General features: G+C 34.6%; 1 non-coding gene and 1 pseudogene across 2 annotated transcripts in view; one reads left to right on the top strand and one right to left on the bottom strand.

Annotated features, from left to right (window-relative positions):
• Positions 1–24,192, bottom strand: part of LOC149795088 (papilin-like) — a 98,309-nt pseudogene that overhangs the window by 15,898 nt on the left and 58,219 nt on the right. Inside the window, exons 5-7 of the transcript XR_016422040.1 lie at positions 18,084–18,090; positions 16,353–16,452; positions 14,151–14,344 (exon numbers count right to left, since the gene is read on the bottom strand). The product of XR_016422040.1 is annotated as a papilin-like (transcript). The remainder of the gene's footprint in view (positions 1–14,150; positions 14,345–16,352; positions 16,453–18,083; positions 18,091–24,192) is intronic.
• Positions 7,384–7,460, top strand: Trnas-aga (transfer RNA serine (anticodon AGA)). The gene has a single exon. It is a non-coding gene; the product is annotated as a tRNA-Ser (tRNA).

Raw genomic sequence — 24,192 nt, forward strand, 5'->3', positions numbered from 1 at the left:
GGTCTTGGAAATCCAACTAAAATTTTCAAAAAATATCTCTATTCAAGAATTCTTTATGAGCACAAAATATTTTCTGAGAAACGAATTAATTTTTTAAGGATCCGAAAACTTGAAATGAAAATCAAAACTAGTCACAACAGAAAAAAACAGTTTGACATCAAGTGTTTAAAAGCCCCAAAACTCTCTGAGATCTCTCTCTCTCTAAACGTCACTATTAATACTAAGTATTTCGCAATTTTGGAAATGCCTAATTGCGAAATAGAGGATCAAGTGATCATGTTTACAACTCCGAGAATAAAAGATGTTTACTTGACCCTCAATCAAGGCCAGGAACTAAGTCAAAAATAGAAACAAGTGTTTCTGTTATTAGGTATTTATGGAAAGATTCAGGTCAAACTGAATTTTCTGAAAAATATCAAATTCCTTTTAAACAAAATTACATTACATTGAGATGTAAAGAAAAGAAAATAAAAAGATTCCGAAGCCCACAAACAATCAATTGCAATCGAACACAAATTGATTCAAATATAAATTAAATCAAATATACGTAAGACTTCCCCGATAAAGAAAAAGAAAGATTTATATAATAAAGCTTTCTTTTTACCACAGACTAATTATTCATGAGGTTAAAAAGAACTCATAAAGTACACAGTGTATATAAAATAATAAATTGTTATACACGGGAAAGTGCGTCTGCTATTAAATTATCTTTTCTCTTGATGTGCCTGATGTCAAGATTATATTCCTGTAACAAGAAACTCTACCCTAGCAGTCTTTGATTTTTTATTTTTATCTTGCCGATGAAACTAAGCGGGTTGTTGTCACTAAACACAATAATCGAAGAAGGAACTGAACTAAGGTAAACTTCAAAATGTTGTAATGCCAATATCAAAACCAAACATTCCTTCTCGATTGTTGAATAATTTCTTTGGTGCTTATTTAATTTCTTAGAAAAATAGCACAATGGATGATCAATACCATTTTCATCTTCTTGAATCAAAACTGTTCCAACCCCAACATCACTTGCATCAACAGACAATTTAAATGATTGGCTGAAATTTGGAGCTGTAAGAACTGGCGCACTTGTAAGTATGGCTTTCAACTTATCAAAAGCCTCCTGACATTTTTCAGTCCAAAGGAATTTGTTTTTCTTACTCAATAAATTTGTCAGGGGTTCAGCAATTATAGAAAAATTGGACCAAAACTTTCGATAGTATCCGGCCATATCCAAAAATCGCATCAATTGCTTTTTATTTACAGGCACAGGGAATTCAGATATAGCCTTGACCTTAGCATCTATAGGTTTAACTTATCCATGTCCCACGATATGTCCTAGTAAAGTTACACTAGCACGGCAGAACTCACTTTTAGATAAATTAATTGTCAAACATGCATCAGTGAGTTTGTCAAAGAATTTCCGAATTGTTGCTAAATGTTCTTTCCAGGTGTCGTTGTAGATGCAAGCATCACAATTGTCTAGACCAGAGGTAATCATATTCATGAGACGTTGAAATGTACTTGGCGACCCTTTCATCCCAAACGGCTTTACTTTATATTGGTAAATTCCATCTGGATTCACGAATGCCGAAATTTCCTTTGCTCTTTCCGTCAGTGGAATTTGCCAAAATCATTTCAGAAGGTCAAATTAAGAGACATACTTGGCTTTCCCGATCTTATCAATATAGTCATCGATTCGTGGTAATGGGAATGAATCTGTTTTTGTCACACTATTCACCTTCCTATAATCAGTACACATATGGAAAGTTTTATCTGGTTTTGGAACAAGTATGTATGGTGAACTCGAGTCACTTTTACTGGGCTCTATAAAATCATTCTCCAGCAAATACTGAATTTCTTTTTTCAAGTATACCTGTTTGTGAGGTTCATCATGTACGGGTGTTGTTTAACAGGTTTGGAATTTACGATTTCAACGTCATGAAAAATTTTGTTCGTTATTGTAGGAACGTCTGGAAATAAGTGCTCTTACTCAAATAATAACTGTTTAAGTTCATTTCTTTCCTGCTGTTGCAAATGTAAAAGTTTCTTGTCCAGATTTGTCATAATTTCATATTTTAGAAGATTTGTCACTTCAATATCAGTAGAATCCGATGCTATTCCTTCACTTAAATCTTATTGTGTGGGACAGGTACAACTAAATTAATTGCGTGTTTAACCTGGCTATCTCTTTCAACAAATTCGTACTGCTATAATCTTTAAGATCTCAGGAGCACTAATATTATAATTAACTCATTCATTTTCTTCTTAACTTTATAAGGCCCGTAATATCTAAACTGAAGAAAAATTTTAAGAATGAGCAAGAGAGACAGAACTCCATTATTAAAAAACTCAAAAGTTCTCTCCACTGAGGTTCTGTTTTGACGTTAATTGCGGAATGTTAAATTCAAGCATAATAGGCTGGAAAGTTCCAGACCTAAAATTGGACCCTTGACCCGATTGGACAGAGTTGGGAATGCCAAACTGAGTAAAAAAACTTTATCAAAGTTTTAATATTCCTCAAAGGAATTGCTTTTGGAAACCTTGTTGACGCACACATAATGGTCAACATGTATTGTTTACCTGACTTGGTCTTAGGTAATGGGCCAACACAATCTACCTTAATTCTACTAAATGGTTCGTCAAAGGCAGGAATTGGTGATAGATGAGCCTTAGGTATTCTCTGATTGGGTTTTCCTACCAATTGACAGGTATGACAAGATATACAGTATTCACCAACATCACTTTTGATTTTCGGTCAGTAGAAGCGAGTTAAGATCTTGTGATAAGTTTTATTGATCCCTAAATGACCAGCCAGTGGAGTTTCATGGGCCAGACTAAGTATTTCCTGTCTGTAAGGTTTTGGAACTACAATTTGATAGTTCACTGACCATTCATCATCAGCAGGTGCCTCAGGAGGTCTCCATTTTCTCATCAGAAATCCATTTTTAATGAAATAACAGACAGGAACTTCAGTAGCTTCATTTACACTAATGGCTTTTTGAAACAAACAGGATATCTTAGGATCTTTTTCCTGTTCAACGACAAGTGATTGTCGTTTATCACCCTGCTTAGAATAAGGAGAATGAGTCGTTAAAAGAGGATCACTATGATCAATACCTTCTGATTAATTCAAACAAGGAGTGAAAGTGACCTTATCAAAAGCCTGACCAATACATATGTCAGCTAAAGGAATAATTTCCTTATCAAGATCATTCTCAAGAGCTTTCTTTGCCATAGCTCTGGTAACTGTACAAACTGGGAAAAAATCAGGGAATTCTTTTTCAACTGGATCTACTTTCTGATCCAAGCAAGGCTTGTCAGTTACAAGTGGATTAACCACAACCTTGTATCCAGCTAGGTCGTTGCCTAGCAATACAAGAATGACCTCAACGGGTAAAACAGAGACTGTTCCGACTCTCACGGGTCCTGAGACTAAGTCTGATGACAAATTTACACAATGGAGAGGAACATTAACAAAGCCGCGCTCTAATCCCTGAATAAGAACACTCTCATTAGAAGAAGACTTCTCAGAAAAAGGCAAAGTACCTGAAAATAAAAGACTCTGATTGTCCGAATCATCCAAGAGTGATATATAACCCTTCCATATGAAGGGTTCATAATTCTCCATAACAAAATGAGACTTGGGTGTATTAGACTGAACAAATGTATTGCTTTCAATACATGACCGTGACCTTGACCTCTTAGAAATAAGTGCATTTGGAATAGGTCTGTCTTGATTCAGATGCCTATTTTTCAATTTGTAGCAATCAGAAATAACGTGTCCTTTTTTCTTGCAATAGATATACGTAGGAAGAGACAATGATCTTGAATCAAGCTTATCAGAAGCTTGATTTTTAGAATTGTGCCAGTTTGAGTTTTAGAAGGGCTTGTATTAGACTGAAATACTTTTCTGCCAGCAGACTGTTGAGAAGAGGTCTTATTTACAAAAGGAACTTTACGAGTTAAAGAATACTCATCAGCAGCTCGAGCAGCATTTTCCAATGTTTCAATCTGATTCTCGACCTAATGTTACTATGGACACAGTTTTTGAACTCTTCAAATAATATAAGTTGTTTGAGACTTTGATAATCTTTTTCAACTTTCTTGGAAACGCACCTTCTATCAAATAACTGCTCATTTTCTCTAGCAAATTCGACATGAGTCTGTCCAGCTTCTTTTCTATAGTTTCTGAATTGTTGCCGATAAACCTCAGGGACTAATTCATAACCCATTAAGATGTATTCTTTAACCGTATCATAGTCACCACTTTGTTGAAGTGACAGTGAATTGTAAATATCACTAGCGTTACCAGTGAGTACACATTGTAATAATTGAGTCCAATGCTCCCTTGGCCATTTCAATTTTTCAGCAAGTTTTCAAAATAAGGAAAATATTTGTCTATTTCTTTTTCTCTAAAAGAGGCACTAATCTAATATTCTTTGCAAGATCAAAACTTAAATTTGTATTTGAAGTATGAATATGTGCTTTTCACTTGCCAGTTCCATTTCTTTCATTCTAAATTGATATTCCATTTCTTCCTTCTCTGTTTGCATTTGCATTTACATCTCCCTCTTTCTTCCTTTTGCATTTGTTCTTTTTGTAACTGCATTTGTCTTTCTTTCTCTCTTTCTTCCTTATCTAACTGTAGTTGCATCTGTTTTTCTTTCTCTCTTTCCTGTCTCTCTCTCCTCTTTCCCAAATTGTAACTTTCTTTGTTCTTTTTGTAATTACATTTGTTTCTTTTTTCTTTTTCCAATTGAAATTGCATTTGCTTTTCTTCTCTTTCTTTCTGAAGTTCCAGCTTCCTCAACTCCAATTCCATCTTGTATTTTAATTCTAATTCCTTCATTTTCATGTCAGAGTCTGATACAGACTGACTGATCGAAACCAAAACACTTTTATCCAAAACATTCCTTTCTACCAAATGCTGAACTAAAATATTTCTTATTTCTTGTTTCGTTAAGGAAGCCTTTACGTCAGAAAGATCGTATTTTCTGGCAACTTGAATCATTTCATCTTTTTGAAAAGATCTAATTGTTCCTGGGTAGATTTGAAAGAAAGATTTTTTACTTTTGATGACATTTTAGGAAAAGCTTGCCGATTTCCCTAAAGATTTCAAAATCTCGGGGAATTCAAATTTCCAAAAACAAAGTTTTCTGAAATATTCTATCAAAATTCAAAATTATCCCTGACGAGCCCCCAGTTCTTATGTTACGTGTTTAGGCTCGAAGAAACAGTAACACAAGAAAGAGTGAAAACAACAAGCTTTGAAACAAGTGTTTCTATTATTAGGTATTTATGGAAAGATTCAGGTCAAACTGAATTTTCTGGAAAATATCAAATTCCTTGTAAACAAAATTACATTACATTGAGATGTAAAGAAAATAAAAGGCAGCAAAAGTGGTGATCAGGACAAGAGGTGGGTGTCACAGATATCGCCAGTGGTTGAACAGGGAAAGGAAATATATGCCTTGTGCAGTGCCAATGGTTATGAGAGAGCCAACATATCATATCAGCATTTGTTACTTCTCATGGTGCCTCTGGTTGGGAAAGGTGTGTCAAAGAAGAGAAAGTGGATTGTGCATCATGCAAACATTCCATCAGCTATACACCCAGTACCCAACGGAGAAGGACTGCCTGTCTCTGATGCACCAGAATCATTCTCACTTGAGTCAGACGAGAAAGAGGAAGAGTGTGAAACTTCTAGTCCTGAACCATCAATATATCATGACCCATATTTTCTCCAATTCCTACTACTCTGAACCACACCTCATAACACAAAGTGAACTGAATGACTTTGTCATGGATTTGGAACTATTCAATAGTAAGACAGAGCTGTTGGGTTCCAGAGTACAGCAGTGGAATCTCCTGGCAGGTGATATTAGGATTTCCATGTTGAGTGACCGTCAAAAGGATCTTGTTCCATTCTTCTTCATGGCAGGTGATCTTGTAGCTTGCAACAGCATCTATCTCGTGATGACATCCGTCAACATCATTCATGATCCAGATGGGTGGAGACTGTTCAATGATTTATCGAAGACGAGTATTAAGTTTATTTTACTGCTCAACGACAATGTTTTGCCATCAATTCCAGTTGGTCATGCAGTCCATATGAAGAAAACCTATGAGAACATGAAACAATTTTTTGAGGTGCATAAACTATGATCAACATCAGTGGCAGCTTAGTGGCGATTGCAAGGTTCTTACTCTCTTGCTTGGTCTGCAGACTGGATACACAAAATACTGCTGTTTTCTCTGCGAATGGGATATTCGTGCGAGAGATTACCGCTACATCAAGAAAGATTGGCCACTTCGACAGTCATTGGAGCCTGGGAGGAAAAGTGTTCAACATCCACCACTTGTTGAATCAAGGAAGCTTTTATTACCACCCCTGCACATCAAGCTGGGTATGATGAAGAACTTTGTCAAGGCCATGGACAAAACACAAATAGCTTTCATGTACCTCCGTGGAAAATTTCCAAGTGTAAGTGAAGCTAAGATAAAAGAAGGTGTCTTTGTTGGTCCTCAGATTCGTGAAAGCCTTCGAGATGATGCATTTGGCCGTGTACTGCGTGGCAGGGAAAAAACGCATGGAAAGCCTTCCAGTTAGTGGCAACGAATTTTCTCGGAAAAAAACAAGGCATACAACTACAGGGAGTTGGTGAAAAAAGCTCATCAAGGCAGCGAAAAGCAGCATGTCACTAAAATACATTTTCTGCATTCTTGTTTGGTTTTTTCCACCGAACTTCGGAGCAGTGAGTGACGAGCTCGGCGAGCGATTTCACCAGGACATTTCAACAATGGAGAAACGCTATCAGGGCGAATGGATCCCATCAATGCTTGTAGAATATAGCTGGACAGTGACAAGAGATGCCCCATTTAAGGAATGCAAGAGACAAGCCAAGTAGTGCCGAGCAGACACTGAATAAGGACTAAACTACACACACACACACACACACACACACACATATATATATATATATATATATATATATATATATATATATATATATATATATATATATATATATATATATATATATATATATATATTTGTGCTTTTTTGTTTCATAATAAATTTTATTTAAATAACCCTTTTGCTGTTTTTTAAAGTGTTACATAAGCAGGAAATATTATCATGTAAAGCAACCATAAACACACGAAAAGACCTTGGTTTACAATTTATGATTAAAACTCTACTATATACATAACATACAAAGACGTAAAATGTAAAAGCTTAAATATCTTGGAAACAGTAGCCAGTCTGTTGTTTTAATTGTCTTATTTGAATTCATAATAAATAGCACATTTTATCTCTGAAACAGACGACGTCTAAAAAATTGTTGACCACTGAAATATTAATTTTATTACCTGCAGTACAACTTCGACCATTACGGTGGCCTAGTGGTTAGAGCGTCCGCCTAGAATGCGGGAGGTCGTGGGTTCGATCCCCGGCCGAGTCATACCAACGACTTGCAAAAATGGTACTAAGAGCTGCCTCGCTTGGCGCTCAGCATTAAGAGGTTAGTGTTAGGACTGGTCGGCCTGGTGTTAGGATAATGTGACTGGGTGGGATATCATGCTACATGTCTGCGGCATGATGCCCCAGTGCTAGACATCACTATAAACTGCCACATTGCAGACATCGTAGCGATATGACTGAAAAATTGTTAAAGCTACGTTAAAAATCCAAATCACACTTCGTGCATAGTTTTGCATGACAGCCAATTTCACAAGAAAATCATCCAATGTAAGAACTCCAACATCATTTAGTGCACTTATATCTTTCCATGTAAATTTGTATTTAACACATTCATAGCTTTGTATACCATTGTTATAACGAACACTAGCATTGTAAGTTTTCTAAACAACCAAACTCAAAACGTGATGAACAATAAAAAAAAAATAATCCAATATTCTGTGACGCTTATGAAAGGATATTTCAACTGAACTTCTACAACTGACAACTCCCCCAACCCCAACCCCCCAAAAAAGAAAACACAAACAAACAGACAAAGCGTTTACTAAGAGGTGATATTTCTTGGCTAAAAGCAATTGATGTTTTTATTGATTGTCAGTAAGCCTTATTGACCAGGTGCTAATCTTATTTAAAAGAAGCCATTTCATTTTCCTTCGAACCAGGATTTTTTTTATATTTCTTTTACCTCAAGATAATTAATTTTGTTCAACTAATATGGAAATAAATTATAAGAAGAATATTTGTGTCAATCAAGAAATCCCAGGATTCACACCCCGAACTACCACCGGAAGAAAACAAACAAGAAATAAATAATGGTTGGACACTAATCATCTGCTAGATGTCCATTCTACTCGTCACTCTCTAATACGGCCGGCATAAATGTTTTAATGAGATAAAACTATGTTTACCCTGACTGAGGCCGGCAAGAGATAAAACTGTTGTCATATAGTTGACAACATGAGTGTACAAGTAATTGTTTTACGAAAAAACTTGCTACATCAATTAATGTAAGATGATAGTAATTAAAAATGTTATATGTACATGTATGAAAACTTGTGTGAAATTGAAGTATATTTCCTTACTGTAGACATTTTGCTTAATTGAAGTTACTGATTCAAATCGACAGTGAGATTTTATTTTTCTTTATTATGGCAAATAAAGATATAATCATTGTACATATAAAGTAATAAAGCACTCCAACGTATGGTGACTTACACGTGTCCTTCCGTACAATGAAATCTAACACTCCTACTTATTTTGACTCAGATATGTCCCTCCTTATGATGAAAATAGTAAATCATGACAACAAATTGACAGAGGGCGTGCGGTGAAAAGGTCATTATACTTGGTATACAATATAATTATTTAAGACTTAGTCTTATTTCGTTTTCTTTTGTAGAAAGTGATTACAAAATATGTGTTTAAAATATGAAGCACCAATGCTCTGATTAAATTTTAAACTGTTTCACTTTCACGATTTATGTTTTGATGTTAAATTGTTTTTATATGAAATTAAATATTATAGTGTCTTACTATTTTGTTTGCGTATTCCTTTTTCACGTTAAGTTTATATAAAATAAACTTATATTTTGTTTTACACAATAGCGTAAGTTTTGTTTTGAAACAATACGTTCTGTTTATTGTTGTTATAATGGTGTAAATATTATTAACATTGATTACGTGAGTAATGAAACTTGAGTGAAATATTTAAAAAATATGTTCGAGGTTGTTATTTTATTTATTCATGCTAGCTTCTGTTTTTGCTGTTTCTAAGTTTTTTTCGTGGATTTTAAACAACTTCGCAGTTTTCGAACCGACCTTTGTGATCTATGTGGCGTTTGTTTCCTCTGTAATGGTCCTTTAATATATTATTATATAACTATTATATCATGTATGCATATTTCAATATATGTTTGAGGTCACATCACTGTATCTGTAATGTTAACTGCATTCTAATTATATCATATTATGCAAGTTACGTGAATAACCCTAAGGGTTGACGTTCTTTATGATCTAAACCAATTCTGAATTAGATCTGTTTGAATCTTGAATAATGAATATCTGTGTATACAGAGTATATGAATTGCAGTCATGAATACAACGGGGCTGTTCAGAAATCAGGTGATTTATAGCTGCCCTTGGCTTGTCAATCTTAATTATGCTAATTTTCTCAAACTGTCCGCTTTCTCAAGATTTTGTGCACAGTTGCATTGCCTAACAAATAAAATTTTAAAAAAATACCTGAGGCAATGCAATTTAAGTAACTTCTACTGACTTGTCACATATACGGACTAATCGGGAAAAGAAACAAACAAAACAAGGCAGAAAATGATACCCACACTTATTACAGTCATTATTCTTACATTAGTATTCTCTCTTTAAAAACATCATGGTGACTGACAAAGTCTGTTAAGTATATCGTTAAAATTTCATGAAAATTGCATGAAAAATATCTAAGTTAGTAATATTTTAAAGTTACCACAAAACATAACGGTGACTGTCAATGAATAATCACATAACACATATTTTTGAAACAGAATATTCAGACGGAAATAGGAACAAGTTAATTACACAGCTATGTGTTAATGTTTACCTCACCTTATTTTTTTCTGTTGGTTTGGTAGGTCAAGCGTTCAGTCAGGATACGATTGCGTCACCTATGCACTAAATAATATTTAGTTTTCAAATCTCTGTAATTTTAACATCCATATCCCAATTTTTATAACATGTGTACCATATAGTTACAAATTATGTTAATCTCTGTGATTTTATTACCTTTGAGACAGACGGAGATTTAAAAGAAGGTATAATAATTAGAGGAACTTATCTGCGAGGTAAACGGTAAATGGTTTAATATATATGACTCCTGTCTGAACTAATTAGCTTTTCTGCTGGGTCAGTTGTTTATGGTATATTTTGTTAAAACTACATCGACTCATGTCTTTGTTAATTAGTGAGCTGAGCATCTTTGCATTTTCTCTTATATAATGATATCACCATGAGCACCTGATCGACCTGTAAATATGCACACCAGGATTATTAGATTGGCATGTGTCAGTCCAAATATTTTTATGATGATAGCTGATTGATCTCTCTCGCGCTCAGCAAAAATGATCAATTAGGACAGAACCGTGTTTAAATTGATACAGCAATTTTCCTGCTTTTGAAAAGTGTTTATATGAACTGATGATTGGGCAAAAGCTTACTAATCGTTTCGTTCTTTAATGTTTTTTATTGTGATTTCCTTGTAACAATTTGGAATCGACTCAGTGTTACCTTGTCTGACATTGCGTAGGTTGTTTCTTGATTTATTGTGATGTATTAGTCTGCCAGTACCATTCAATAAATCATTTTTCAAACTCTATAAAACTATATAAAATGTGAAATCCAAATGAATAATACCGGTAGATTCAGATCATCTACTGTTCATAGCAAAACTATCGGAGAGGTTAAGAACGACATTTATCAATGGATAAACTCACACACACACACACTGCAAGTCAACACACTGCATTCGAGCTAATATACAAGAATACCATTAATGTACTTTCACTATCGCCTTCAAGATATGTGATATTTACTTTGATCTCGATTCTTTGTGGCACATGCTTTAGTAAATATCAAGTAATCACCAACAATACTCCAACCAATGACTTTTGTTTTATTTTCTTTTACTTCAGAGTTGTGCAATGATGGTCCATGTGTCCAGGTCCATCACGACGTTACCTAGTTCTACAATGTCCAGACAGCATCTAGTGTTATCATGAAAATAAACAATTGAATCCATGGCTGACTTTGAATATTTTATTGCTACACACACACACACACACACACACACACACACACACACACACACATATATATATATATATATATATATATATATATATATATATATATATATATATATATATAGAGAGAGAGAGAGAGAGAGAGAGAGAGAGAGAGAGAGAGAGAGAATTACAGATTGTTGCTACGTTCCGAAATTTCGGCGTATCAACAATTTTATAATGATTCACATCTACAAATCCATCTGTCTATGATCCACTGACATTTGCAATTTATCAGATAGTTCTTACGCGTTACATTTAGTTTGTGAAGTTTAATATGTTTGATATATTAACATGTTAAGATATAACTTTATGTGAATTTGATTTTACATATAAGCCCGCGCAATTTTTGCTATAGGGGATATTTTCCTTGCCGAACCTTCGGGAACTTTCGTTTTACTATTACTATCAACATTTATAGGCCTTGTATTGAACCGATTGCACAAGTGGCATTGGGAATAAAAAGGCTACGTCTGTCAGAATATGGCCGGTTTAGCTCAAAGGAGCTCGTTACAAATGAAATTAAGGTACCGTTCACTGAAAAGAGTGCGGGGATGGGCGCAAACCTATAACAGGCACTCCACATCTTTGACAAGCGTAGTTTAAACGTTAATCTATAGGAGTAAATAAACTCACTTCTGTTTCGTGAAGAATGTCGACAAATGCCAGTCTCTCCACTGACAGAAAGTTATCTAGCCACATCATTCTTCCAAATCGATGTAAATATCCTGGTAACAAATCTACAATTATTGTTCTCAACATTTTCAGTCAAGATATAATTTCTGCATGCATTACTCATCCCATCCCCTTTATATGGATATCCAACAACTGGAATGCAACGTTTTCTACCATATACAATACTGCATCAGTAGTAGTGGAAATGTCACACTCTATGTGGAAACATTGTAAAAATTCTCATCGAACTCGATGGAAATGGCGCGTCTAACCTGATCTGATTGAACCATGTGGCATAACACAGGAACTTCCATCATATATCCAGTGGTTAAAAATTACGTCTATGTTAATTTTCTGTCGATTTGAAAGGTCAGTTACACTTTGAATTATAATTTGTAAAAATATATATTTTTAAATTTTACTGGTTATATACTGTGCATTGTATATGCAGCTAGCGTCTGGGACTATTCTTTTCACGGGCAACAATTGAAAGTTGCAGCGTGGACATGAATAAACAAAATTATTTCTTCTTCTCTTTAAACTATTTCCATGACGATAAAACCTATGTGACAGATATAATCTTAAATGGGTTATGGTTTAACACTGAATTTATGAAATTCGTTGAATAATGCCCAGCTTTTGCGAGCCAATGCTGGCAAAATTTAAAAATTATTAACTTATTTCACATATTCAGTATTAAATCGTTACTCGTTTGAGATCCTCTTTATATTTCCCTAGTGGCCTAGTGGTTAGAGTGTCCGCCTCGGATGCGGAAGGTCGCGGGTTCGAACCCCGACCGAGTCTTACTAAAAACTTATACAAATGGTACTAACAACTGCCTCGGTATGCGGTCAAACTTAAGAGATTAGTATTAGGACTTGTCGGCCTAGCGTCTGGATGTGACTAGGTGGAACATGATGCTACATGTCTGCTGCATGATGCCCCAGTGATAGACATGACTGAACAGTGACTGGAAAGATTGTTAAGGCTACGTTAAAAAGCCAAATCACACACATATTCAGTATTAAATCGTTACTCATTTGAGATCCTCTTTATATTTCCATAGTGGCCTAGTGGTTAGAGCGTCCGCCTCGGATGCGGAAGGCCGCGGGTTCGAACCCCGACCGAGTCATACTAAAAAATTATACAAATGGTACTAACAACTGCCTCGGTATGCGGTCAACCTTAAGAGATTAGTATTAGGACTTGTCGGCCTAGAGTCTTGATGTGACTAGGTGGAACATGATGCTACATGTCTGCAGCATGATGCCCCAGTGCTAGACATGATTAAACACTGACTGAAAAGATTGTTAAGGCTACGTTAAAAAGCCAAATCTCACACACACACACACACACACACACACACACACACACACACACATTTATTTATAACGTCATCAACTCATGGCCACGTCATATTCCTATTAGATAATCAATCCATGCATTATGAGGAAACCAAGAAAGAAAACATCAAGTTGTAACATATATCTCTCCTCCCCTCTTTTTTATGCGAATCCAAGAAAGAAGACATCAAGTTGTAACATAAATCTTTCTTCCCCGTTTTCTTTTATAAATGCAAATTTAAGAAAAAGACTCCATGTTATAATTTGGATCCTTCTGCTTCAACAACTATCGCTCTGCAGACGAACGAACCATTCTTTCTTATTGTCAGTGAAGGATATTTTAAGATCAAAATCAAGTTAATAATTAAAATGGACTAATTTATAGGTTATACAAGCAATGTTTGATGTTAAAGTGGAAATATAAAAATAAAGAAGTGGCTGTTACCAGGACATTTGTATCAAATACGAATACTTCAGTAGGCTCCAATCTATCTATCTATCTATCTATCTATCTATCTATCTATCTATATATATATATATATATATATATATATATATATATATATATATATATATATATATATATATATATATACCCAAGTACAATAACCTTTGCAATAGGAAACAAAACGACAGTTAGACGGTGCATTTAATGCTACTTTATTTTGCAAAATGTTTTTCACAAGTTTAATTACTATGGTCGTGAAAACGTTAATTGCAAGGTTTTGCCTTTATGGTCCTGAAAAAGGCTGTTGCATGTTTAACTACTATGGTACAAAAAGTCCATTACAGGTTTAATTATTAAGGTCCTTAAAAAGACAATTACAAGTTTAACTGCTGTCGTCCTGAAACGCCTACGAAACCACATGCATAATAGCATTGCCAACTAGTCTGAAAATTGTTGTCGTTGCCTGCGCAGCCTCCATACACGAACTGTTCACATCTGCCTGTAAGGGAGTTGTAATACCAACGCAATATATAAGCATAACACGGCCCAGAAACTGGTGGCTTGAAACATCCTGTAGGAAAATAGATAGAATTACAACAGCACGAATTTACAAATATGTTCAGTAATACAGTATCTATGCAGTTGCTCTGTTAAAATAGTCAGCTCGTGATCCTCACGGGTTAATTTTTGGCAGACATATGGTAAATATATGATATGAAATCCAATCCACGACATAACAAGGAACCAAATGGATTTGCACACGAAAACACACTAAGCTATCAGAACGTAGTACCTTTATGTTTTCAAGGGTATCTTGCATATTAACATCATTTCAATGCAGTTTACAATTACCAATGTTTGTACGTGTGTACAATGCAACTGAATGGTCTGCATCAGATAATACGATGGGAAGTTGACACAACTATTTCATGCTATCTCTGAGACATTCTAGGGCTCACTGAAAATAGCAAATAACATGAAGTCTTCTCTTCAAATTCAAATGTTTACTAGCAATACCACTCATACTTGAAGGTAGTCGTTTTATATCAATGACTCAGAGATCTCTTTCAAGATAATACTGTCGATGAAAATCACAATAAAGTTTATTAGCGCCTACATGTAGATTATTTATTTAGCAAACTATAAAAAATGGTTCATTTGCAGCGTTCACCCCAATCCGAAAATCCTTTCGGATTAGATTTCAACTTTATACAGGCTGCTAAAATTTTACTTCGGTAATACCCAATCTATATGTTTTGCTTTTTTATTATCTTATCCTTCCAAGATTGATCGCCTCCAATTAGTTTGGGCTTTTAAATCAGGACGTGTTTTGTTTGTGCTTTGTCCAGGTACATGTTTCAATTTAGTTCTTGTTCAAACGTTTAGATCACCTTGGTTGTTGGCCCCTGATGCTGACCAAAGTGGAAAGAAGGGTTTTATCTACGCAATAGAAGTAAGGAGGTTAGATGGTCGCAACCTTTATTTCTATGTCACCATATTCATTCGTGAACAAGAGGTATTTCTACTTGACTAATTCTTGTTCGATGCAGACACATTTGATGAGAACATCAAAAGACAACCCTGCTGTTGCACAAAATTCAGCGATCGGAGAGATTTACTTGAAAAAAGAATATAGAAACATTTAATTTGCCCTGTTCTCAAGTAGCGACTCAACAATAATTGACTTAACACAAGAATATAGTACATATATTATGAAACGTTTTATTTGAACAAAATATAGAGCAGTTAAAGATGAAAGTACTATACTGCCTTGAGAGTCATAGAAAGTACGGTGAATATTGTATTTAGTTAACATTAGCTTTGTTCGTTGTCTTCCACCTTAAGACCGAGTAAAGAGTACCACCTTAAAGCCGAATGAAGAGTACACCTTAAGGCCGAATAAAGAGTACCACCTTAAGGCCGAATGAAGAGTACCACCTTAAGGCCGAATGAAGAGTACACATTAAGGCCGAATAAAGAGCACCACTCTAAGGCCGAGGGAAGAGTACCACCTTAAGGCCGAGCGAAGATTACCACCTTAAGGCTGAGTGAAGAGTACCACCTTAAGGCTGAGTGAAGAGTACCACCTTAAGTTCGAATAAAGAGTACTACCTTAAGGCCTAATGAAGAGTACCACCTTAAGGCCGAGGGAAGAGTATCACCTTAAAGCCGAATGAAGAGTACACCTTAAAGTCGCATTAGGAGTACCACCTTAAGGCCGAATAAAGATTACCTCCTTAAGGTCGAATGAAGAGAACCACATTAAGGTCGGATGAAGAGTACACCTTAAGGCCGAATAAAGAGTACCATCTTAAGACCGAGTGAAGAGCACCATCCTAAGGTCGAGAAAAGAGAACGACCTTAAGGCCGAGCGAAGATTACCACCTTAAGGCTGAGTGAAGAGTACCACCTTGAGTCCGAGTAAAAAGTACCATCTTAAGGCCGAATAAAGAGTACCATCTTAAGGCCGACTGAAGAGTACCACCTTAAGGCCGAGGGAAGAGTGTCACCTTAAGGCCGAGGGAAGAGTATCACCTTAAGGCCGAGGGAAAACTACAAGGTTAAAATGAGATACTCACTTTTGATGCTTGGTGGATACCAAGGACGAACAGCTTGTGAATGCTCCATGCAGAGTATCAGGAAGCACAGAATGGATAAAGCTTGGTACTTCATGGCAGGCTATTTCCTAATCTGTAAGTAGAGGCAAATACAAAAATGAAGTGAAAACATACGCAAGCTTGTTACGCTTAAATATATCGCAAATAAAAGTAAGAAGTCTACCAATGACTTTCCGTTGTATATCAAAAGAGGATGTCGTGCAATATACTTGCACAGAAAGATTATATAAGACTATATATTTTGGTAAAGAGTATATCTGGAAAGACACGTACACAGAAAGAGCATGTAGATAAATGTATGTACAAAGAAAGCGTATGTCGGGCAATATAGGTATAACACAAAGTATATCACACAATATAGGTACAAAGAAAGCATATGTCGTGCAGTATGATCCTCAACACTGCAACCTTCCATAATTCAGATGCTCTGGTAATGATTCATTCTTTTTTTTTAAAGAGTTCAATTACCATTACATTTTAGATCTCAGAAGATCTTATAAATTCGTGGAACAAAAGAAAAGGAAAATATCAAATCTGTTAAAGTTGCTTGCTAATTTAGTATAAGGAAAAGATTTATAAAATATTTCAGTTCAATTGTTATACTATTCTTTGCTTTTTGTGTTTATTTATTCCAAGATGTCTTCATATTAAGAACATTTAGGTTTTCTCACAACTGTCAGCACAGTTTACCATATGAAAGATGCACCTCAGATTTTACTCAGAACACATTACCCATCTTATTCAAATGTGGTTATAGGAAATACGGATTAACATAATGGACCATACTTGTCCTTCCCAAACAACTTGTAGTAACATTTACTTCCTTCCATTCCAGGCCGCCAAATAAAAGAAAACATCTTAACAAATTTCCCCAGATTCAATGGGCACTAATGATATGTTTCTTGTGTTTTTGTTTTTAAAAATTATCTTGGTACTAGACTCGCGAGCTTAAGACTGAGTCACTTAAAAACATCATGCAATTTCAGTTTATCGGAATACACAATAACTAATTAAGTGAAAAATAGACCAATACTCTAGTTTCGTATCCATTTAAGCGATGAAAATAAAAAAGAACCATATTACTTACGTACTGGTATCGAAACAAAGTTCAGTAACCAATGTACAGCGTGTGTCGTTCTTTTAATATGGCCCGAATTTTATCTTTGTTCTTCTGAACACTTAATCATTGTGGCGATTGATATATAGCAGTTGGAAGGTCGATAGACCATGACCTCTGGAAAACCCGGAACATAAAAAATGACTTTTCTTTAACGTTATACTATTCAAGCAGGTAACGATGTAGAAGTTAAAGTTCACATGACGTTTTTATGATGACTTTTGTTGGGATATACAGATTTTACAGACTGCAGATGACAGATTTATGTTCGAATGACGTATTTGCATTCATAAGTATATTTAACAGTGACTCAATCGAAAAAGTCATATTGTATAGTCTTTATGCGCGATCATTTCCAACGCAAACTCGATACAAATCGACTTCTATGAACACTATAATGCATATCGTAGACCTATCCAATCAGCATTTACTTTTATCGTGGACATGTTGATTGATTATAATATGACAAACCGAACTTGATATATTTCTTGTTTACTAGCTTGCCTTTTTTGTCATTTGCATTGTATAAAAAATCCGATAAACTAGTTTATGAGAATCTCTCAAGACTTGTTTACAACATGTCTGAAGAAAAAGTTATACAGTTAAAAAATGCTTTTGAATTTCGCAAAGCATGAAATTTGGAAAACAGTAATTCATTCATATAGAATAGCTATTAAGAAAATGATTTTTAATATCCATTTGTCAGTAAGTACACATACTATTTAGATTAATACAAAATTCATAGCCAAGGGTATCTACCATAATTAAACACCAGATGAATTTAATAAGTGTTCACTATAATTTAAAGCCAACTGAATTTAATGGGTATCCATTATAATTAAACACCAAATGAATTTAATGGGTATCCATTATAATTAAACACCAAAATTAATTTAATGGGTATCCACTATAACTTAAACCAAATGAATTTAAAAGGAACCCACTATAACTAAAGACTAAATGAACTTTCCAAGTATAGTTTTTAGTTGCCTTTTAAATGAAATGGCAATAATTCATAGCCCAGACTGCCTCAGCATGTTCTTGGTAACGGCACTTAAATCTTATTAGTCTACAACAAATGGTCAAATAAAATGATAAAAATGCCGTTGAAAACAAGCCAAGACAAACAATGTATTTGGACTGCGGTTATGATGTTAGTCCGACGAGATGTATGGATGTATCCGCATTATTTAATTACGGGTGTACAGGTAGATAATCCCAAATGCACATATACATATACAGTTTTAGTGCCGCATTTTTCGTTTTTGGATTTCTACAGTTACTGCTGAGTTTTTAAATTTAAAAATCATGATAACTGAAAGATAGATAAGAAAAAAGTATCTGCATCTAGATTTTTGTCTATTTCTATCGATTTCTTTATTGATTTCATCTAAATGCAAATTGTCTTTGATAAATACAGACTAATGTAAGATTTCTTTGTAAAATCGGCCAGGCAGCTATGCAGTGTGTTTTATTCTTTCTCTCCATATTTCAAGAAGTTCCTTTTAAAAGTTTCCAATGTCGCACTTCGCGCACATTGATAACAGCTTCGTTCTGTATATTAGACTAGCAATTTAATATTTGAAATTCAACATTACAGTTTTTAAAAATGTCCTGATCTTAATCACTGCTACTCTATTTATATGAAATGATCACAACTGTACCTTCTTTGATTTCTTCAAAATAACCATATTTGTATCCGCTTTGAGTTATAAAAAATGATGCCATTTATATCCTCTTTTAGTTATTAGAAATGATCACATTTATATCCTTTTCGAGTTAGAAGAAATGATCACACATGTATCCAGTTCGAGCTATCCGAAATGTACAAAATAAAACCTATCCTTTCAGCAGAAACATGGTCACCTTCGTTTGTAATAAGTTTCATCTAAAAATTATCATGGTTGTAACCTACGTGTAAACTAGGATCTGGTTTCACTAAAACTCTCAAAGGAAAGGTGCACAATTGTTTTTTAATTAAAAAATTTAACACACGAAAATCTTTTTATTCTTGACAAGAAATGTTTGAGAAATTCCTCAAATTTAAGAAAATTATTAAAATCTCCTCAAAGATGAGGCAAGATCCTTTTAAGGAGATTTCAGTTTTATATCTGGGGTTTATTTCCTGGAGTTCGTCAAATATTATGTAAAAATTATAGCAATACAAATAAGAAAGATATTCAAAACTGTATTTGAGGAAGAAATTAGTGGAATTAGGGGTTGAACATTATTTTATGATGGACAGACAGACGGAAAGAGAGAGAAGAGATAGAGTTGATTGGAGACTAACTTCATGTACTCTCAGATGTATACATTAATCGAAGACTAAATTAAAAGATACATTAACCACTCTATATATAGCTGTCAGAGACGTTTATGTCAAAATATGTATCTACATAAAAAGCAACAAATGTACATTTTAATACACACCATATCTAACATCTCATAGACACATGTAAAATGCTCATATATGAATTAAAATGACAATATCATCTGCTATAATAATAATAATAATAATAATGATAGTAATAATTATAATGATAATAATAGAGACGAAGAAGACGAAGAATAATCGCTGAGACTTAATTCTCCTTTGGTTTGGTGTTTGACCGTACATCAACACAGGTAGGAAGTTGATTAATTAGTACCGAAGCAATTAGATTACATTGTTTTCCAAATGATGCACCATGGTGGGCGACTCAGGATGATCGAATGGTAGGATTCAAATCCGCACCCTTTCGGTCGGAGTCCGGCACGCTAACCATTCCGCCCAAGCGGTTTCTACATCAGGCGCCTCTTGCGATACATACAATGGTGCATAAGGCCTGTTTTACATCGCCGAGCCCATAAGGTTGTACACATAATTGAAAGATAGGAGAATCAGTCATTTGTATTGATTTTATAAAATCGAAACATCAACTTTTCGTTTGAATGATGGATCTACCTTTTCTAAATATATACGCACCAATGATCACAGAAATAATTAGTTAGAATTTATTGTAGTATGGAGTGAAAAGTGACAGCGAAGATATATATGGTTAGAACAGTATTGCGAAATCTCGTATGACTGAGCATAAAAGATTATGAAACCTTCGACTTTTTGAAAAACATAGCTTTTTAATGCGACAGATGTAGTAAACACAATGCATTGGAATGACTTCAAACATGCACGTCATGAGAATTTGTTTTGATCACGAGATCAGAGGGAAACAACTACATCCAAAAAACAGAAAAAATGGTACACATGAAAAATTTGATAAGGCGACTAAACTGTTAGCTGGGTAATACATGACATTTCAAAAGTAAACGAAAAGAATTAAAATGGAAACATATGAGGCTGTTTCAGATAACATTAGCAAGAAACAGTCAAAGTAGTGCTAAAGCCTAAAAATTGGTGTGCAAGAATGCGAACAAAATAAATGGCTATGAAAATCGCATAGATACTGGCGCAGTCACGAGGACATTTTATCTGCTTTAAATTTCATTCAAAGACCAAGTCACACAAACAAACAGTCCACTATGCAATCACAAAGAAGTACGATAAAATTAATAAAAAAAATCAGTTAATTTGAGACATTTCTTGTACATGATTTGGATGAATGGAAGCTCATTTACAGATGACAATACTCTTTATCCTAGAATAAATGGAGTCCAGATTGAAAGTACTTACTAGTTCAGTACCATACACATGTCCTGCAACACATTTTAATGTACCTAATTGCTTAACTCGCCTTCACGATGTAAGCATAGGAAATGAGTTTAATGAGATAAACGTTTCCTACACTGGAAATTGAACAGTTTTTAAAAGTACACTATAAAATTTGACGGCGATGAGGCAATGAAAAGCAACAGAACACAGTGTGACATGACATGTTGTCAAAGTCAACTAAACTGATTGTGTGGATGGCGGCATCTAGTTGTGGGATTTCATGCATGTAGGTGACATAAATGTTTCTGAGTTGGTCAATTCAGTTTACAAATTTCACGTTTACTTCCAAATGCGAAAAATGTTGTCTGAATGCAAAATATCCTTATCTGATGAGGATGCATTAAAATTTATTAACAATAACTTCGATTTAAAACAAATTAACTTGATACGCAACAATTTTGAAATTCCATTACTTAATTTTGCTGAAATCCAGTAGGTCGTTTAAATCGGAATATAACCCTACCATTAATATTGTGAATACCAAAGGAGGTATTATAAAAACTGATCAGCAGTTAATAACAGTAAAACACTATACTGTATAGGACAAACATGAAGACAAAGTGGGTAACACTTATGTATATAAATGACTATGATGATAATGTTTCTACTACCAGGTCTATTACAAATGTTCCACATTCATAAGTTGTCTCGGACTCGATGACCCATGGCGAATTAAAGACTCCGCCAAAAGAAGAGTCTCATAAAATAAATTCATAAAATAAACAAGCTATCATTAATGTTGATGGTCACGGTTGATGGAACTGATATAGTCTGCTATTCGAAATAATTGAATTACCTCTAAATCTTGTACTTGCTTTGTTTGCACCTTTTGCCAAATATGAGAGTAACAAACCCACTGATGACAAAAGAAGTAATGTATTCAGCGAGCAAATGAAACAATTTGTCCAGCAATATTGAATAGCCAGTCTATCACACTACCATCAATTCCAGGAAACACTGATGCTGCTTTCTTTGCCAACTCAAAAAATAATTGGCTAAATTGTTAGATCCCTTTTAGATCATGTCAAAATATGATTTATCTGGAAAAGGCTGGGTTGGTGGGTATGGCTGAACATGGAAGCAGATATCGTTGCACCCATTTCTTTCAATACCTATTCAGCCGATCGCCTGGTGGTATTTTATTCATACCTCCTGAATTGATTTTCCAGCAGTTTGTCCGAAATTGCTCTACATTTGCGTTAAATGTCCAGCTAATTGGGCCTTTGCGTTTCCAACTCTTTACAATTATTCATGTAATGAGCCACATAGTTAGGGTCTGTTTCCTCCCTGTCGTTTATACCAAATTTTTCAGTGTCTTTTTCATACGTTTCAACACCAAGTTTCATAAACTTATACAGTATTTGCATTACCTCTTATGTCTCTTTGCTTCTGAGTACAGAATGATCCTATTCACTTCTTTAAGTAAAGTTGGTTTCTGCCTCCCTGGCCTGTTTATCAAATGGTTCGTTTTTGTCATCTGTTCACATCACGATGATCTCAGGCACCTCTTTTTGTTGCATGACGGTAACTGATGAGTTCAATAGTATATTTTGATTGTGTCTCATTATCAACAGATTCCTCACTGGGTGACGTCAATTTCTTATCCCACCTTGTCCAACACGATATTGTTAAACAAAACCCTATCTTATCGTTATCGGACATGGTTCTAGGAGCCAACATTTCTCTAATGTCACCTTTCCTTGCAACATGAAATCAGGATTACATAATTCCGAGTTCTTGCATATATTTTCCAATAACTGTTAATATATTCTTACTGATCATTACTTATTGTAAGTCCCACTTTTATCCGTTCCTTTTAGTCATCGATGAGTCTCAGTTAAACGATTTGCAAACTTCCATTTAATTGAAATACCGCTGCACTAAAAGTACTAGACTATCAGTAAAATCCACATTTATAGCCACCACATTATCTTCATTCACAGGATTTTCAAACTTCTTGCAGTTCAATGTGGTAACCACCTACATCCATATTTAAGTTATTTCAGTACCAAAAAATAGATAAGTGACTTATGCATTTGACCGGATGCTTGTCATTCAAGCTACGCTTGCCTCTACCTGCCATAAGCACTAATTGATTAAAGTGTGAACATATTCACTTGAACGAATCAACAGTTAATGATGTGGAAATAAATAAATTGATAATGAATAGCTTTTTTAAGATGATCATTCCAAATCCTTTTGTCAAATTCGCCATAGACTACCTGATAGCCAATGGACATTTACCTGACAATATTATAGAATTTGTTATTAGATAAATAGCGTGTAAGATGAGCAAAAGAGCAGCACAGGATCATTGCATCTCTGGAGCAGGCCTTGCCACAGAGCGTTTATGCTTGCAAACAGTAACAGAGATGAAAAAGATTTTCTTAAGGACATAAACACTACAGAATCTTTTGTAAAATCCGCCCCCACCTCCAAAAAAAAAAAAAAAAATAAATAAAAAAAATACTCAACACACAATTGGTATACAAAGCTTTCAAATGGTTAGAAGCAGACATGGAACAGCTAAGGCTGTTTAGGTGTTTCAACAGCTATATGTTGTTTCTTTGGATTAGCTACTGGTAAAGTTGCCCCACTAAACTTCACCGAATTGGGCACAACAGTCATCATAATTTTTCAAAAGCTGCCAAGAAAACATTGATTCATAAAAAGATTTTGAAATATGATGAAATATTCACATCATCCATCGCAAGGTTAAAACGTGTAAATGGAGTTGTCACTTTACTTTGTTTCATACTAATATTATTGGTTATTATAAACAATTCATGAGGGATTCGATTAACAGACTGAGTATTTAAATCAAGAATAAAGGGATAATGGCAACATAATGATTTTTACGACATGTTTGTAACGTGTTAATTCTCTGTGAAGTGAAACAATGTTTACAAAAATAATATAATTAGGTCCAAGTGAACTTTTAAGTATAGAGAAAAATGGAAAAAGATACAGCACTA

Source organism: Sinohyriopsis cumingii, chromosome 7, assembly GCF_028554795.1.
Source record: "Sinohyriopsis cumingii isolate HCF-2022 chromosome 7, ASM2855479v2, whole genome shotgun sequence".
NCBI lineage: Eukaryota > Metazoa > Mollusca > Bivalvia > Unionida > Unionidae > Sinohyriopsis > Sinohyriopsis cumingii.